This window comes from Dermacentor albipictus, chromosome 4 (genome assembly GCF_038994185.2).
Source record: "Dermacentor albipictus isolate Rhodes 1998 colony chromosome 4, USDA_Dalb.pri_finalv2, whole genome shotgun sequence".
NCBI lineage: Eukaryota > Metazoa > Arthropoda > Arachnida > Ixodida > Ixodidae > Dermacentor > Dermacentor albipictus.
Window position 1 is genome coordinate 3,621,364 of NC_091824.1, and position 19,408 is coordinate 3,640,771.

The window sequence follows — 19,408 nt, forward strand, 5'->3', positions numbered from 1 at the left end:
GCTATTATACAACTTACTTATATCAACTTGCTTGTTTAGAAAACTCATAAAAAACACTCCCCCCACCTTCTTCTTTCTTCTTTTACTTTCCATTGACTCTGACTTTCATTATGCTAATAAACTTCAGAAGAGCTTGCTCTCAGGCTAGTTTGTACACACTGCTAAGAATGAAAAAATGGAGAGAAAACGGGACAAGAAAGAAAGGCCTACAGAATGCTGATTTGCGCGCGGCAATCTATATCAAGGACGAGGTGCTGGACCAGGGAAGCTAAGAAGCCGCCACAAGAAACTATGGGAGCTAGGTGAATGGCTTCGATGTCCACACAGAAACATAAATATAGGAATGTTATAGAATGCTGTGTCATTCAACAACCCCGTGAATGTTGAAAAGTGGGACAGTGATTAGCTGAAAAGAGTTTCAGAGAGCTCCAGGGAGTGGGGAGGATGATACAGTAAGGGGGCTAGGGTGGTGACACACATTAAGGGCATCAAGAATGAAGTGAAAAATTATGGAACATAGGGGGATTGTCTCATCACTGCTCGATCGCTCAACACCAGATAGCTGTGGCCAGTTGCCTTAGCTGAGATTCACCTACCCTGTCATAGCATGTGCTGTGCTTGCTGCTTTGCAGTCTTTAGAATAGGCAGGTGTCAGGGAAGCATGCCCATAATGCCTGCAATTAAGTAATAGGCGACTTGCAAAATAGTGCCCGCTCTCTTCCATACACAGCCATGGCTGAACCACTCACTAGCAAATCTGGTAAGAAAATAACGCTGACCTTCACTGTTACTTGGGCTGCAACAAGTCTGGGCTGCAAACAAGAAGACACAAGACAGAGCGCTTTCATGTTTTTAGCACAGTTCACTTTCCTAAGTAATGTAACAACAAGGTCATAATATACATTATATACATACATCAATTTGTAAACAAAATGTTATTTTTAATATAGTCATATTTAAAAACAGCACAATGATGATAGCATAATTTTAGGCGTAGTCTTAGCAATGAAAAAACTTTTGTCAGAAGTTAAGCAAAGTTTTGGCAACGTAAAAATGTGCATCCTCATTGCTAAAGCATTCCTGTCCGGGGAGTGCTAGGAGTTTGTCTTGGTGTGATGTAAAACCCTCCACACATTTATGTAGTGCTAGAGAGAGAGGTGATGGGGGAGTGGTAGTGACCAGTGGAGAATCCTTCCCTGAAATGAATTTCTGGCTACGTCACTGAATGTCTGCAATGCCTTGTAATAGCAATAGGTCTTGGATGGAAACACTATAGATGATACCAGTGAACCTATTGAGCCTATTCCTGTTTAGTGAGGTGATGTATGTTTTCCCAAAGAATTATAGAAACTGTACAATGGAATGTTTTGTACCACCTGTAATTACCATGCTGTAAGAAAACAGAAAGGCTGAGCTTAGATGTTGTAGGAAATCTCTTAAGAGGCTCAAGGATCGGTAAAGGTGACTAACTTCTGTATTCTCCACTCAACCCTCCACCTGGATTCAAATGCACAGCAGCCCCACTCCTTGACACAGGCGGTTGCTTAGCTTTAATCAAACTTCATGTCAATTACCGTGAAACACAGCGTCGTCTTCAGTCAAGGGGTGGCACTGCGCTCATCTCAGTGGAATGAAGCTTCCAGTCATAGATGGTTTCAGAATACAGGGTGTGTGACCTCACATTTTACTCTCTTCGTCGTGAAATCTAGACACCAAAGCCTCGGTTTGAACAAGTAATGCTTTAAGCGCTCTCTCATGCATATGTTTGCTTTAAGGCAGAGTCAGCTTACTATTTCCTGCTTCTGCCACATGCAAATGACACAAAAATATCTCAATAAAATGATTGTGATTTAAGTGGTACACACTCTCTGCAATGTGATTAAATGTTTGTAATAAAAGAAGCACTACTCATGTGCTGGTCAGCATCTGCAGCATTATGTTCACCAAGATAGCTTTTTTGTCTCAATATATTCAATATTGTTGCAAATTTAAGAGGTTTTGCAGCTAACATGTAGCTGTCAACTTGTGTCTCGAGAACATACAGCTTTAGTTGAGAGGAGCGCTATATTGCATGAGACGAAGGAGCATTTTTAGATTGCTTGTTTTATTTATGTGTGAAAAACAATTGTGAAGGTTTTAATAGCAAAGTAATACAGTAGGTGTTGGCAACGCGAACAAGCCATGCAAAGTGTATGCATTAGAAATGAACTATCCAGATGAGGACCCCCCACCCCACTGATATATGTCAATGCTATAATATCAAATGCTGTGACATTTAACACATATGGTGACTAAAAAAAAGGATAACTAAAGCAAGAGCAGCATTAATAAAACAACAATATCAACTGCAAAATTTATACAATTTTTCTCAAAACTTTTATCTTCGTATAAACTGTGGCCTCACACACTGTGGGCACTTTTGCTAACAACCTTCACATTTCACTAGTGCTAATTCTAGCTTCCCTTTAGCTTCTAGCTTCCAGCTCAATTGCAATGTTTTGAACGTCAGGGCATGTGCAAGTGAAAATTAGTTTGTGATGGCCATGTGGATCTGTTTCTCTGCCTGAATAATAGGGAGAGGAGGGCAATATAATTGCCTTGAGAACTATTAAGCAGAAGCAGCATGGTGGATGAGGAGCAGTGGCCGGAATAAAACATTTCAGGAGTTCAATGTAGTAAGGATACAGGAGTCATATGATTAACTTCGCAAGAATATGAGGCCATTATAACACTAAGGGAAACATACTGGCCCATCACACTGAATTTTCAAATATCGTAACTGGTCTAGAACACCTTGCACAGCTGCTGTAATTAGGAAAAAAAAATGTAGCATTGTCTTAAAAAGACAGCTTTTTTGTTTGTTTACTCTGCTATGCCACTGTACACATTATTACTATTACTTTTTTTTCTTTTGGAACAGAAAGTCACCATATGCCTGGAGGTTTTAGATCACCTTCTTGGTGTGCTCCCGATATATGAACAGTTCGAAAACATTAACATTGTTGCTTGGTTTATTGCCCAAGTAGAGCGGCACATAACAATTGACTACGGAACCAGGCGTGTGAATATGCACACCCTGTATCCAATCAACCCCTATATCAATCAATTTTGTACAATTAGACCTCCATATATTGAACTTTAATGTAACAAACCGTTTTACTTTGCAGAACTTATTTGGTGTGCATATAGAAATCTTCAATTTATTGAATTCTGTTTATCTGCAATTTCAATTTACGGAAACTATAAATTCTTCTAAAATTTAAATGAGGATATGTGTTGCATTTGAACTGTAAATTCTATGGACGTACAAGCGCTTTCCGGGAGTAAAGCTTCACGATTTCCTTCCAAAGTTTATTCGACTTAAGGACAAAATTCTGCAGCAAAGTTATAAACGACCACAGGTGACAAGCAGCTGAATGCGAGGTATCTGGTACAGACCCACGGGGGAAAACTTACTAATCACAATAGCGCACATTCAGGCGAGTATGTAAACAGGCGAACTAAGCAGGGAACAAAAACAACACAGCACTGCTTTCATAGGTCCCGAATGATCAGAGTTTCGTCAGAGTTGGTGCAAGCACGCATCCGCAGATAAAACGGGCTCCCACCGTGCATTGACCAATACTTCGAGAGCTGACGCCTACACAATAACCGGGGTAGGTTACAGCACTTGTTTCTGCTCTGATCGTATAGTGTTCGAATGATGTCGCGACAACGCAAGTACTTGCAATAGGGGCGACGACCTTCCACAACTCCAGAACATCACAAAAGACCGTTTGCACATGTACTAACCAGCCAAACAAACTAACCACGGCAGCGAAGACCACTTAAATCGAACATACAACGCAGAAACACCTCATGAAGTTTTCACCATAGAGAAAGGTTACACCTTGTTGCACAGACGCTCACAAGAAATGTCTAAAGCGCACTACCGCCGCCTTTTAAAAATCCAACGGGAGCCAAGCCAAATCAGTAATAAGTTGGCTATTTGGGTGAACGCAACGTACCCGTTAGAACCACCGGGTACGCTCAACGCCGGCCTAGCTATATCCACGTTTTAGACGAAGCCCCGTACAACACTAGCCAACACGAGCCTCGCAGACACATATACCTTCATTCCCATGACGGCACGGTGCCCCCTTAAGAAACACCCATAGACGGTAGCGCCAGATTACCCTCTAGGTGTTACAGTGAGAAACTCTATGGCTGCTACGCTGCTACTGTTGCCGGATTAAAACTGACTACTGTCACCAAGTCTAGCAAGCGTCTCAGGAGCTGGCAACCTCGGCGCGTAGCAACATGGCGGCGCTCTTCCTCTAGAGGCAGTATAGTAACTCTATGGATGTGTGCGTAGCATGGGAGCTTCAATGGTACATCTCAGCTTTTTTGGTTATCCCCAGCTGTTCCTTATATTTCCGCGTAATAACTCTTTCTTGTACCCAATACAATACCGAATAGGGATCGTATAGAAGCTCAGAGGCTGCACCTGTCATTCACATAGACAGGTAAGGTCCGCGACCACTTTCAACTCGTCTGGGACGTACATAATTTTTTTTGTGTAATTTATGCATGCTTAGGCATCATTTTTCACGCCGCCTGAAGTTCTCGCTGAAAGTACGTTTTAAATGCATTGCACGCCTTAAATTGACACCCATCTGTAACGTGTTTGAGCCGTTATTTATAGCCCATATTTTGCGGACTACGATTTTAACCTCATGCGCACTACCGCCCGTTTGTTCTGTTGCGCTCGCGATATCAATGTTTTTAGATCCAGAAGGCTGCTTCCGCATGAAAAAAGAGACTCGCCGTGTTAGATTGGACACATGGAAAGCGAACGCTGTGACACGTTCTTTAAATTGGCCGACTGTTGCAAGCGGTGGAATCATTGCCGTCGTCGAAGTGTATATACAGGCACACTATAATAGAGACATACGTATTTGCAGCGCCAAATGAACAATTTGGTGTTTCGTCCCTTGGCGCTCTCCTACTCGGCCTGACAGGCAGGTGTCACGCAGTGCGTTGCACTGAAAGCGCATGAGCATACCGCGAAATCTACGCCAGCGTTTTTATAGACAAATGCTCGAAGATTTCTATCACCAGCTGCCACTTGAAAGTGCGTTTAGCTAGCAAGCCAGCAGTAGTGTCTGCGCTTTCATGCATACATTGATCATACGAAGATAATGAGACAAAGTCTAAACACATGAATGACAGATTCAATATTTCTTGACACTCGTAAATCTTCAAACCTGCCAGTTCGTTAGTGCGTGAAAAAGTGGAATTTTGTGATGTTTAAAAGCAGACATCGGTTCATCCAAACGTGGCTTTGCCTAGGCCGTCGCATTGTATGAATGAATTATCAAATGCATGGGCATTGGAGCAATGAGGTGATGTAGCTGAAAAATGCACCTCTGTTCTCTTTTCACTTTGCCTCATGGTATTCTGTCTCTATATAGCTGGTAACATACAGGAATTCTATAGCATTAACGAGAGGGTGGCAGGTCTTGTTGTGAAACTTAATGAGAGGTACAAAATGAAGATTGTACAGGTCTACGCCCCTACATCCAGTCATGATGACCAGGAAGTCGAAAGCTTCTATGAAGACGTGGAATCGGCGATGGGTAGAGTGAAAACCAAATACACTATACTAATGGGTGACTTTAATGCCAAGGTAGGCAAAAAGCAGGCTGGAGACAAGGCAGTGGGGGAATATGGCATAGGCACTAGGAATATCAGAGGGGAGTTATTGGTAGAGTTTGCGGAACAGAATAATATGAGGATAATGAATACCTTCTTCCGCGAACGGGATAGCCGAAAGTGGACGTGGAGGGGCCCGAACGGCGAGACTAGAAATGAAATAGACTTCATACTCTGCGCTAACCCTGGCATCATAAAAGATGTGGACGTGCTCGGCAAGGTGCGCTGCAGTGACCACAGGATGGTAAGAACTCGAATTAGCCTAGGCCTGAGAAGGGAACGGAAGAAACTGGTACATAAGAAGCCGATCAATGAGTTAGCGGTAAGAGGGAAAATAGAGCAATTCCAGATCGAGCTACAGAACAGGTATTCGGCTTTAACTCAGGAATTAGTGTTGAAGCAATGAACCACAATCTTGTGGACATCATTAAGGAGTGTCCAATGGAAGTCGGTGCCCAAGTAACCACGGATATCCGTGGGACGTCCACCATAAGTCCCAACGTCCATCCATCCGGATATCCAACACGGACGTCCGTGGGACGTACAGGAGAAGTCCATATCCTGTTTGGATGTCCGAAGGACATCCCACCGGGATGTCCATGGGACATCCCATTTTGAACGTCCGCTAGCTGTCCATAAATAGGCATGCCCAGGATATACACTAGTGAGTTATATATAAACTAGCATAAATATATTGCCGGAAATTTTAGTTTGTTCATATTATATTTGTTTATTTTTGTTCTCTATCGGACACAGTTCATTCTTTTTTCAAAGCAAAATAAATATATTTCCAACTTGATATCAATTCTGCCCACTTTAACATCGCAGTATTAAAATACGATTTTTTTTTCTATCGGTGGGTCATACAAACAATTTGTAGTTTGCTTTAAAAAAAATGCTTGTGGATGACTAGCAGAATATATAAGCGCCCATTTGAAGCCACTTATTCGACCTAGAGCCAAGCACTCAAGTTATCCCTCATTATGAAAAGTTCCTGATCATAGAGTTTTGGTCCTGACCTCCGAACATGTAGGTTCAGGTTTATCATTGAAACAGGAAGTAAAACACGTTGTTGGGCTAGTTGGTGCATTGTATTAAGAAAAAACCAGCAAAAAAAAAGACGGACACAGGAAACATACACAAGACAGGCCTCTTCCAGCCTCTTTCCTGTCTTCTCGTATGTTTCCTGTGTGCGCCTGTTTTTGGCTGGTTTCTTAAAACAGGAAGTTGTCTGCAGTGTTCAATTGTGCATACAATAATATCATTATAGGTAACAAAAACAAATCTCAAAGGCTACGCTTTTGGTGGCTGCGTGCGTTGAAATCGATTACGAAAGCTATAATGCGTCAGAGCCGCCATGCATTGACAGTAATCTCAAAGGCTATGTTTTTCTGGCGCCGACAGCTTTAGCAGAAACTAAAAACTCAAAAATCAGATACCGAATATTCCCAGAATAAGTAAATATTTCACTGTGTAATAATAGAATATTTTAAAAACCTATTTATGTTTGCGTAGATGCACGTGGAAGTGTTACAACCTTGGCAAAGCAGAACGCTGCAGTCATCCAACCCAATCCAAGCTCTAGCCATCGTCGCCACGCCATTTTTCATTCTGCGATCGTTTTAAGGGCAGCGGAGCAGCGTTTGTCACCTTCCGTGCCTGCCAAAGTCTCCTACTCAGCTACCAAGGTATGACAGCTACATCGATTTCTTTTTTAATTCGTTTGGGTATTGAAATGTGTTTTCTTCACAGGTGCCAGGATGCCTAGACTGCGGGAGAAGCCGCACGCGCGAAAAAGAGCGCCGCTGGAAACAAAGACGATATTCGAGGACTTCGGATCTCGCACCGGCAGCCAGCAGTCAACAGCTCGAGAATTCGCAAGTCTAGAACTGTGCAGTGGCGCGCATACCCCGCACGCATGCATTAACATGTGCGTTCGGGCTGTCCCTGCAAACATTTGTACGCCTTGTGATGCTGGTCGCTGCACCGAGGCGACATCGGAAGTTCAGGACGGTGGTTGTGGCACTACGCGCACTAAGGACAATGTGCCTTGCTTCCCTGATGGATATACTCTACGTGACGCTTCGGATGGTTCACTTCGCTGTGAGAACGGAACAGGATCCCTTAGGAGAGGTGTACGCACAAGTCAATGCGGGTTTTCTGGTAAGCAGGACCCCGGAGTCTACATTTGCTTTAGCTACCGCGGACTCTTCATCGGCGCCCTTTGATTCTCCTGGCAAACAGCTTCTCCTGGCTAATACGCTCATGATCAAAGCTGTAGCCGTCAGTAGCGGCAAGATCGCCTGCTGATCTCTACGAAAATAAAAAGCTCCCTTTAAAAAAGTGAAGAATATATTAGTTGTTTTTATCTACAAGTTTGTTTAATATCGTGAGAATATGGTCACTACGGCCACGGCGGGGACATTGTAAACGAGAGTACGCATTCGATGGCCAAGTGAGTTTTAATAATTGTAAGAACGCACTACGCCACGAGAAAGAGCTATTGTTTAAAGAAAGTGAAGAATATATTGATTGTTCTTCACTAATAGTTCGTTTAGCCACGTCAGAATGTGGAGACATTGGGAACGAGAGTACGCATTTGACGGCAAGTTGACTTACGAGAACGCACTACGTCGCGAATAACATTTAAGCTGCAATACCATTAAGCATGTCCGTGTGGCACCCCGCGAATGACATTAAAGTTTAAGGCATTAGCAAGTTAATGTCATTTTTTGTGCCCGTGTCGCAGAGTGCTAGTGAAGTGATGTAGTCAAGATTAATTCCTTCATGTCATTTCTGTTCCTTTCGCTGCTTAATAATGCTAATTGATGTGTTTTTGCTCTTTCTTTTTATTCCATGCTGCAAACTCAAATGTCAAAGCAGGGTGGGCAATAAGTATTTTTGTTCTGCTGTTCTCTACCTTGTTGTGCTATTGAAATTGCAAGTTTTCTTCTTTATCCGTGTATTTATTTGTTCTTTGAACAGTACGCATATATCTGCTTATTGGTCTTTTTATGTATATGTATAAGGTGACAATAAACGTTTAATTGTATTTGGAAGTTGGTGTAAGTTCATTTCTCGTTTATTTAAAACAAGAATGCATTCAAGCATTAGACCAATGTAATATATATAATGGTCCGGTGCTTGAATGTGTCCCGGCCACTATTGTCGCTTCAAGGCATGTGTATATCTGGAATATCCCCGGGAAGACACACACACACACACACACACACACACACACACACACACACACACACACACACACACACATATATATATATATATATATATATATATATATATATATATATATATATATATATATATATATATATCCTGACCGTCCCCTGAATGTCCATGCTGGATGTCCGCGTCGGACGTACTACGGATGCCAAAGCGATTACCTTTAGATTTCCCAGGGACGTCCCTCGGACGTACGTCGGACATTCATGGATATCCCACGGACATCCCGAATATCCAGAAAGGACGTCCGTCGGACGTCGCCCGGATATCCGTGGTTACTTGGGTGGTAACTCCGTTAGGCAGGATACAAGTAAACTATCGCAGGAGACGAAAGATCTGATCAAGAAACGCCAATGTATGAAAGCCTCTAACCCTACAGCTAGAATAGAACTGGCAGAACTTTCTCAGTTAATCAACAAGCGTAAGACAGCTGACATAAGGAAGTATAATATGGATAGAATTGAACATGCTCTCAGGAACGGAGGAAGCCTAAAAACAGTGAAGAAGAAACTAGGAATTGGCAAGAATAAGATGTATGCGTTAAGAGACAAAGCCGGCAATATCATTACTAATATGGATGAGATAGTACAAGTGGCTGAGGAGTTCTATAGAGATTTGTACAGTACCAGTGCCACCCACGACGATAATGGAAGAGAAAATAGTCTAGAGGAATTCGAAATCCCACAGGTAACGCCGGAAGAAGTAAAGAAAGCCTTGGGAGATATGCAAAGGGGGAAGGCAGCTGGGGAGGATCAGGTAACAGCAGATTTGTTGAAGGATGGTGGGCAGATTGTTCTAGAGAAACTGGCCACCCTGTATACGCAATGCCTCTTAACGTCGAGCGTACCGGAATCTTGGAAAAACGCTAACATAATCCTAATCCATAAGAAAGGGGACGCCAAAGACTTGAAAAATTATAGACCGATCAGCTTACTGTCCGTTGCCTACAAAGTATTTACTAAGGTAATCGCAAATAGAATCAGGAACACCTTAGACTTCTGTCAAACAAAGGACCAGGCAGGATTCCGTAAAGGCTACTCAACAATAGATCATATTCACACTATCAATCAGGTGACAGAGAAATGTGCGGAATATAACCAACCCTTATATATAGCTTTCATTGATTACGAGAAAGCATTTGATTCTGTCGAAACCTCAGCAGTCATAGAGGCATTACGGAATCAGGGTGTAGACGAGCCATATGTAAAAATACTGAAAAATATCTATAGCGGCTCCACAGCCACCATAGTCCTCCATAAAGAAAGCAACAAAATCCCAATAAAGAAAGGCGTCAGGCAGGGAGATACGATCTCTCCAATGCTATTCACAGCGTGTTTACAGGAGGTGTTCAGAGACCTGGATTGGGAAGAAATGGGGATAAAAGTTAATGGAGAATACCTTAGTAACTTGCGATTCGCTGATGATATTGCCTTGCTTAGTAACTCAGGGGAACAACTGCAATGCATGCTCACTGACCTGGAGAGGCAAAGCAGAAGAGTGGGTCTAAAAATTAATCTGCAGAAAACTAAAGTAATGTTTAACAGTCTCGGAAGAGAACAGCAGTTTACAATAGGCAGCGAGGCACTGGAAGTCGTAAGGGAATACATATACTTAGGGCAGGTAGTGACTGCGGATCCGGATCATGAGACAGAAATAATCAGAAGAATAAGAATGGGCTGGGGTGCGTTTGGCAGGCATTCTCAGATCATGAACAGCACGTTGCCATTATCCCTCAAGAGAAAAGTGTATAATAGCTGTGTCTTACCAGTACTCACCTACGGGGCAGAAACCTGGAGGCTTACGAAAAGGGTTCTACTCAAATTGAGGACGACGCAACGAGCTATGGAAAGAAGAATGATGGGTGTAGCATTAAAGGATACGAAAAGAGCAGATTCGGTGAGGGAACAAACGCGAGTTAATGACATCTTAGTTGAAATCAAGAAAAAGAAATGGGCATGGGCAGAGCATGTAATGAGGAGGGAAGCTAACAGATAGTCTTGAAGGGTTACGGACTGGATTCCTAGGGAGGGAAGCGTAGCAGGGGGCGGCAGAAAGTTAGGTGGGCAGATGAAGTTAAGTTTTTGATGATGGTTCTTTTCTCCTTGAAGTCGACCAAAGTCTCTTCAAGGTGTTTATCGGCGTTGATGAAGCAGGAGGCAGGTTGGAGGTAACAAAACTTGAAGATATATTGTAACGGAAATATTTACACAGTCAAATACAGAGTTAGCAAAAGAACACTGATACAAAACACACAAGTAAACAGCGCCTTACTCTTCTACTTTTCTTAAGTTAGAGCCTAGGACAACTGTCATTACATACGACCAACCGAGTCTCACTGTTCTACCACTAAGTGGTTATGGCCCAGACTAGCGTTGCATCGTACGGAGTCTTACTGTTCTATCAGGTTTAGTGATTACAGCCTAGACTGAGGAACAAGCACCTCGTCTCGGTTGTTATAGGGGAAAGAGACAAAGAAAAAGGGCGGTAGGGTCGTTAGCCCATCCCACGGAAGCAATTGCCAATGAGAGTTGACAGTTTCTTAAGCCACCACCCAAAGGGATGGGCTTACTCTCATAAGTGAATCTATTGGAAAACCACCCTGTTTTCGCTCTTCCCACATCTTCTTCTCCCCCTCCTATTTCCACGTGGTCAGTGACGGCCTCGTCAAACACGCCAGGCATGCATGATTTATTGAGGCCATCTCGCACCTCAGCGGCGTTTCTAGCCAGCAAGGGGGGGCTCGGGCGCTGGTGTCCCAACACCGCGTACCGTAGTCCCCCTCAAGGTTTTCCTGGTAGAAAACTAATTACCGCTGGCGGCATCCGGACTCGGGTGCTCTTAAAACGACGCCGCGCCCCTCTCTACGGCGCGCACTGCATGTTGTAACACGACACAAAGCGGGCTCTCCCCAGCGCTCAAAACAAGATGCACGTGGCTGCCGTCCGAATGCGAGGGGCGCGAACCCCCCGCTCCGTACGCGCCATACGTGGTCAACATTGCTAGCAGCTGCGTCTCTAATTAGCAGGGGACTCAAGAGCCGGCGCCACAACGTCGCGTATACAACCTTTGTCCGCTCGAGCTTTGTCCGCGTGGCCCTATTATGACCATCGGCGGAATGTCAACAAAGCGCGCGTAAAAGCATTTTCTCCGAATCCGTTTTCCGCCTCTGCACCGCGCCCCCCGCGGCGGCGCGCGCCTCGGCTCGTCACCCAACACCACGCGGGCCGTCCGACCCCTCACAAAGAGAAACGGTCGCCGCCCGAGGCGCTGGGGGTGGACGCTTCCCATTCACACAACGCACGGGCAACTCGCGGCACTTCAAAAGTATATACAAAACAATCATGCAGCCCTACGCCGTCCATTGTGCCTGTTCTAGAGATGAGCGGCCTAACACGTTCCCCCTAAAGAGTATACTGGGCTGATTTTCGCTCAGTGATACGATAAATCACTGCCGCGATTACGTAATGAACATTCTAACCACACCCTAGCCTAATTACATCACAACAACAAACACTTTCAAGTAACAAAGCAAGAAGAGAGTAAAAAGAAATACACAATACATGTCATCAAACTATTAAGCACACGATTGCAATTCCAAACTGTAAGAGCACTCCAGTGTCTCTGTGTCTTGAATCGGCACTCACAAAGCCCGCAATATACAGCGCCAAGTGAGCAGGAACATTCACGCCCATCCAGTTGGCATGGCACTATAGTATTACGCTGGCTTCCATGAGCTGTTGTGAAGCCTGGACAAAGCATCCGCGTTACCATTACTGACACCCTTCCGATGTCGCACTGACACGTGATATCGCTGTAAAGCCAGCGCCCATCTTGTCAATTTTGCCCCGTGTGGAGTCGAAGTTGTAAGGTACGACAATGGATTGTGGTCGGAAACAACGTTTATCTCGGCACCAAAAAGCCAGTAGTCAAACTTCTTTAAGGCCCATATAATAGCAAACGCTTCCCTCTCAATTGTCGACCATCGCGTCTGAGTCGGCGTGAAGCGGTGGCTGGCAAAGGCAATAGGCCCCTCCTTTCCCTCGGCTGTCATTTGCGCCAAACAAGCGCCCGCCGCCGTAGCTGACGCGTCTGTGAAAAGCCAGTAGGGCTCAGATGGGTCTGGAGTGCTGAGCGCCACGGCCTCGCACAGGGACTGTTTCAGTGTCTTAAACGCCGTCTGAGCTTCCTCTGACCAGGGTATGCTATTGGGTACCCCCTTCTTTGTTAACCGCGTGAGCGGGCTCGCCACCTCTGCACATTCTCGGACGCACTCGCGATAGTAGCCGCACAGTCCTAGCAGGCTGCGTAGCTCCTTTTTAATGCGTGGTGTCGCCGCATTCTTAATTGCAGCTATTTTCTCTTCGTGTTCTGGGGTTGAGAATCTTGGTGCGCAACCTAATTTCTCGAGCATCGACTGTGTGAGCTGTGATTTGAAATTAGTGCCCTGGTCGGAACAGATCATTTCCGGAACGCCAGTGCGACTGAAAATTTCAATCAACGCGTCGCAAGTCGCCTTAGCTGTCAAAGAGCGCAGTGGGACAACCTCTGGCCACTCTGTGCACATGTTCACCAAGCATAGCGCGTACCTATGACCTTTCGCTGACGGTCTGTCTAAGGGTCCAATGATGTCTGCATTGACAATTTGAAAAGGGTGATTTGGCCTAGTGGGAGGAGTTATAGATACTCTGTCCGTGCGACGCCTGTCAGAGCGAATTTGACAATCATGGCATGAACGACAATGCTCTAATACCTCCTTCTCCATGCCAGGCCAAAAAAAATTACACCTAATACGCACTTTAGTTTTCCTTGGCCCTAGGTGCCCTCCGCATAGTGACTCATGAGCTAAACGCATCACCTCACTGCGTTTGTCTTTCGGAACAACTAGTTGTCTCACTCGGGTGCCTACTATTGAGTCCCAGTGGTATAAGAGTCCATCAGAGACGAACATGCCGGATTTCCCACTCCGAGCATCTTCCCATCCCTTCTTTAAGGTAGCGTCAGCTAGCTGCAATCTGCGGAACTCTTCTCTCTGGCTTATTGACGCATCCCTCTCTTCATCAATTAGCTCAACTTCCCCAGAAACACCTTCCTCCTCCAAAGTAACGTTGCAGGCCAGTGCCTCGGCTTTCTCATTTGATCGCTCTATCCTCTGAGCAGGCTCGGCCGGTGCTACAGTGGATTCCAGAGAGCTGCTGGCCCTCAACAAATGTTCCCAATCTTCCTTGGTCAACAAACAATCTGTGCCCTCGACGAGCTCATTAGTCAACGCGCAGAGTAGGTCAACGTTCTGAGGTTCCGCTGCCATTTGCGGGCTATTTAACTTTACCGGCAACGTTGCTAGCTTTGCCTCAATAGTTTTACCAAATGCAGACACCAATCGTGTCGTGCCTGAAGGCTCCACAATACATTGCGGAAGCAGACTCTCGCGTATGACAGTTATTTCACTCCCCGTATCTAAAATCGCATCTGTGGATACGTTTCCGCATGAGATCGGGATCAACTGTAGGTTAGTCATGCCTTCACCTTTGTGTTTCAAGGCCTCTACCTTTGCAGTAAGGACTCCATCAGGTATCCCACTTCCCGTCTCGTCGGCTATCAACACCCTTTGTGCTCTCGGCCTTGGCTCGGTAGCCTTCTTTGGCTGGTTTCCCTTGTCACTAGACTTCGGGCAATCCTTAGCGAAATGGCCTGAGCTGTGACATACGTGGCACTTGAGGGCGCTTTTCGCCACTCGCGACGGCTTTTGCCCCATCTCTGCCGCTGATGGCTTTGAAGCATATCCTTTGCCTTTCGCTTGTTCCAAAGTTTGCAGTACTTTGGCAATCTCAGGTGGCTTAAGCCATTCCTCGCCTTCTCGTAGCCTCACGTACTCAAGACCCTCTATACTAAGGCCTGCTTTTATACGATCCGCAACCATGAGTTCTGCCATCACTTCTACAGTGTCGGCTCCTCTTACTTGAAGGTAGTAGGAAAAATACGTTTTCACTCGCGACGCGAACTGTGACCACGTTTCCTCCTTCCGCTTCACTGCTCTCTCAAACCTTTGCAGATACTCTGCCGGAGAAAGCTTCAGTTCAATCAACACTGCCTGTTTAACTGACTTGTAATCTGTACTCTCTTCCTGGTTGAGGTTACGCAGTAGGTAGCGAACGCGCTCAGTTAGAGCTGGCAAGACTAAATGCACGCGACTCTCATACGGTACCCTGTAAGTAGCAAAAAGTCTTTCTACCTCCTCAAACCATAAGGGTACATCCGCGTCACACGGCAGGCGGAACCCTTTCAGCACTTTTGCGCATTGCTCGACGGAGTCGAAGCCCATTCGCCTCCGATCGCCCCGCTCCGACTCAGCGCTGGACGACGTGCCATTGAGACGTTCAGCATTCGTCCTTGCCTGCAACAGCCTTTCGTACTCAATCTGAAGTTGTATACAGGTAGTCTGAGCATTGAGCCTTTGAATTTCAAGTTCAAGCGTTCTTGTATCATTCGGAATTTGCAAAGGCTGAGATGCCTGCTGCGAAAATTCCTGGCTCTGACTGGGTTCTCTCATTTCATTTGACTTATCGGAATTTAGCCTATCGTCATTTGATAACTCCCGATTCCGATCCATTTCCGCCACCGTCGCACCCTCAACTCCATTAGACTCCATTGTCTCTGCGCCCCTGCGTGTCCTCACCATTTGCTCTACACATCAACTGCCATGCCAACTTGAGAAAGACGCAAGAAATCCTGCTCACCCTTTGCTGAATGCACTGTCGTTTTCGGATCTCCTCCACGGTGCCGGGCTTGGCTGCTGTGGAATCTTCTCAAAGGTGCAGGAGGTGCTCGTTGGATGACTTGATCCCTTCACCACTGGTCCAGGATTCGATGTTGTAGAGCTCGCCGATCCTGTCGACTGCGCCAGTTAAGTTTTTTGATTGTTGTTCTTTTCTCCTTGAAGTCGACCAAAGTCTCTTCAAGGTGTTTATCGGCGTTGATGAAGCAGGAGGCAGGTTGGAGGTAACAAAACTTGAAGATATATTGCAACGGAAATATTTACACAGTCAAATACAGAGTTAGCAAAAGAACACTGATACAAAACACACAAGTAAACAGCGCCTTACTCTTCTACTTTTTCTTAAGTTAGAGCCTAGGACAACTGTCACTACATACGACCAACCGAGTCTCACTGTTCTACCACTAAGTGGTTACGGCCCAGACTAGCGTTATCACTAAACCTGATAGAACAGTAAGACTCCGTACGATGCAACGCTAGTCTGGGCCGTAACCACTTAGTGGTAGAACAGTGAGACTCGGTTGGTCGTATGTAGTGACAGTTGTCCTAGGCTCTAACTTAAGAAAAAGTAGAAGAGTAAGGCGCTGTTTACTTGTGTGTTTTGTATCAGTGTTCTTTTGCTAACTCTGTATTTGACTGTGTAAATATTTCCGTTGCAATATATCTTCAAGTTTTGTTACCTCCAACCTGCCTCCTGCTTCATCAACGCCGATAAACACCTTGAAGAGACTTTGGTCGACTTCAAGGAGAAAAGAACAACAATCAAAAAACTTAACTGATGAGATTAAGAAGTTTGCAGGGACAACATGGCCACAATTAGTACATGACCGGGGTAGTTGGAGAAGTATGGGAGAGGCTTTTGCCTTGCAGTGGGTGTAACCAGGCTGATGATGATGATTCTGTCTCAAGTTTAGCCATTGTCAAAGCAGCAATTTCGACTGGCGCAGCAACGCTCATCTGAATGGCATCTGTCAATGTCGTAAGTTGTCATTGCTCCTTTCAGCACGTATGTTACATGGTCTTTGACATCTTCAGTACGACCTAAATGTGTTTCACAGCTGTGATTGCCTCAGTGCATATAGAAGCAACGAAGTGATCCCAAATACTTTTGCAGAATAACTGAAATGTGGGCAAGTTCATTCGGATTCATGATTATGGCAGATTTGAACCCAACACTCTGTAACATACACAGACTTGCGTTACGGGTAGTCGAGACAGGATTCTTATTAAAACCTCGTTGAGATTTGACAAACTGTTAGCTAGGTGGGATAAAGTAATTGTGATTCAGAATGGTAGCCTCAACATTGAGCACTAGGCAAGAGGTGAGTTTTTATTGTGATTATTTTCTACAAGCATGCACATTAGCGTTACAGTAGTACGAGCATCTTTGTAGCACATCCTTCCCTGTATAGAAAGGGTCATGTTGCTTATTGCTTAGCTGGTGTTATGCATTGTCCACTTCTATGGTGTTGATGCCCAGTATCTCTACAAAACGGAACCTCTTTGGTACAGTCGTGTAGCTGCTTGTGTTCTTCTCCCCTAGCCAGAGGCATGAAGGGCGGTTCACGGTCACTGTCTGATGTATAACCCGACGTTTCGGAACTACACACGGGTTCCTTGTTCACTGAGTTCGACAGGAAATCGTCGTCACCTATGTAGCCAGCATGTGACGTAATGAACATGCGTAAATGGCAGGCATAGTCTCTGGTGTCCGGTTCATCGTAGCTGGCGTCAATTGAACGATTAGCGATTCTAGCAGCCGCCGGGATGACATGTTCTTTTCTTTGGCAACAACAGTGGCATTGTCCCAGTCAATCTTGTGACTATGTTCCTACGCATGCTCGGCAAATAATAGTCGCGTGACTATTATTTCTTAGATCACGTTTTTTATTTGTTTCCATGCCTGACCAGCCGAACTTTCATCGAATCTTTCATTATGCAGCCAGAGGCAGTGGCACTCGTTGTGTCCTGTTTGAGATGGATGGTCTTTTTGTCCGTGTCTATCCATAGTGTAGTGTTGGTCAGCAGAAGAACGAGGCAGATGTCAACCCATATCACACCAGACGCAAGACTCTTTATTCATGCGAGCACCCATATATATACCCGGGCAACAGTGGTGCCATCTCTCTATGGCTTTGATAGTTATGCAACTAAGGGCACCTAGTGTCGCCCTACGACACTACATCTACCTCTTCCTTAATTCAGACATATTCACAAGCCAGTCAATGTTTATATCCAAGCACATAGTCCTGCAACCTTGCCGGTGGTCTTCTGTCTCTTGTGGACCGACGAAACGCCGGTGGCTCGCCAGCAGTTTCGATGACAACGGAAGCACTGTCACCATCTTCTGAAGCAAGGCTTGCATGTACTGGACCCTGTGGCTGTGATGGATCTGAAGATATTGACGGGGATAGCTCTAACTGACCAGAGGTTCTGCCAGGTGTCCGTGGACTTGGCAGCGAAGAGGCTTGTGCTCCGTGTAGCGGCGCAGTTTGGTAGTCGTCATCCCACCGTCCCGCATGTTGTGGCGATGCTCCCGTTGGGACGGCAGTCAGCTGTGAGGCATTCCAAGTTCGACCGTCTTCCAGGCAGAAGGACCAACGCCCGATGCGCTTAAGGATCTTCATTGGAGGTTCAAAGCTGGGAGTACCTTTCGGACCAGGAGTTGGTTTCTTAACGCGCACATACTCCCAACTTGGAACTGCGGTACTCGTGCTGCTCTTCGTCAGTCAGCGTACACTGTTTTTGCGCTGGTGCTCTTTCACCCTCTTTCGAAGTGAGGACATCTCCGGAGCGGGGTCCGTGAAGAAGCTAGAGGTGGGATGTCCGATGACGTCCAAGGATGTCCTGATGTGCCGGCCATGCAGAAGCACTGCAGGAGAAAGGCCAGTGGTACTGTGAGGAGTAACTCTGAAGATCCCCAAGTACTCTGTAACAGTGTTTTTCACTGGTCGCTGCTCTAGCATGGCCAACTGAATATAAGATTTGAGCACACGGTTGAACCTTTCCACCTGTCCATTTGCCTGTGGGTGATACACAGCCGAGAAGCTGTGCTTGATGCCCCTGTCTTGAAGAAAGGACTCGAATTCTCGGGATGTAAATTGTGGTCCATGATCCGAGACCAGTTCATCGGGGTAGCCTTCTCGTGCAAATATTGACAGGAGGAAGTCCATCACTCTAGTGGAAGACACATCCCTGCAGAAAGCAACTTCAGGCCATTTGGAAAAATAATCAACAACCGATATAACGAAACAGCAGTCGGCTGGTGCACGCTCAAATGGGCCCACAATATCAATAGCTATCTTGCTCCAAGGTTTATCTGGAAGGGCCACTGGCTGTATTGGAGTGGAATAGCTCTTAGCACTTTTGTCTGCCGACTGACAGACCGTGCAGTTTCGGATGGCAGTCTCTACTTGTTTGTCCAGACCTGGCCACCAGTACTTTTCACGAAGACGTTGCTTGGTCTTCACAGTTCCCGGGTGCGATTCATGGGCAAGCTGACTAAACGTAGCAGTGAGCTTGGCTGGAACCACAATACGCTCCGAGCGCATAAGCAGACCATCTGCTATTGACAATTCCTCCCGAACCTCATAGTAAGGAGTCAGTTCAGCAGTCAAAGATTTCTTCGCTGGCCATGATGTCTGAACAAAATGAACAACCTCCTGGAGTTTGCAATCCTCGGCTGTAGCAAGTCGAAGG

The 19,408-nt window shown here is 45.6% G+C and overlaps 1 long non-coding RNA gene across 1 annotated transcript; it reads left to right on the plus strand.

The window, feature by feature from the left end:
• The first annotated feature begins 7,173 nt into the window (after window positions 1–7,173).
• LOC139059574 (uncharacterized) lies at window positions 7,174–8,753 on the plus strand. Its single transcript, XR_011514208.1, has 2 exons — window positions 7,174–7,382; window positions 7,447–8,753. It is a non-coding gene; the product is annotated as an uncharacterized lncRNA (long non-coding RNA).
• Window positions 8,754–19,408: the final 10,655 nt, after the last annotated feature.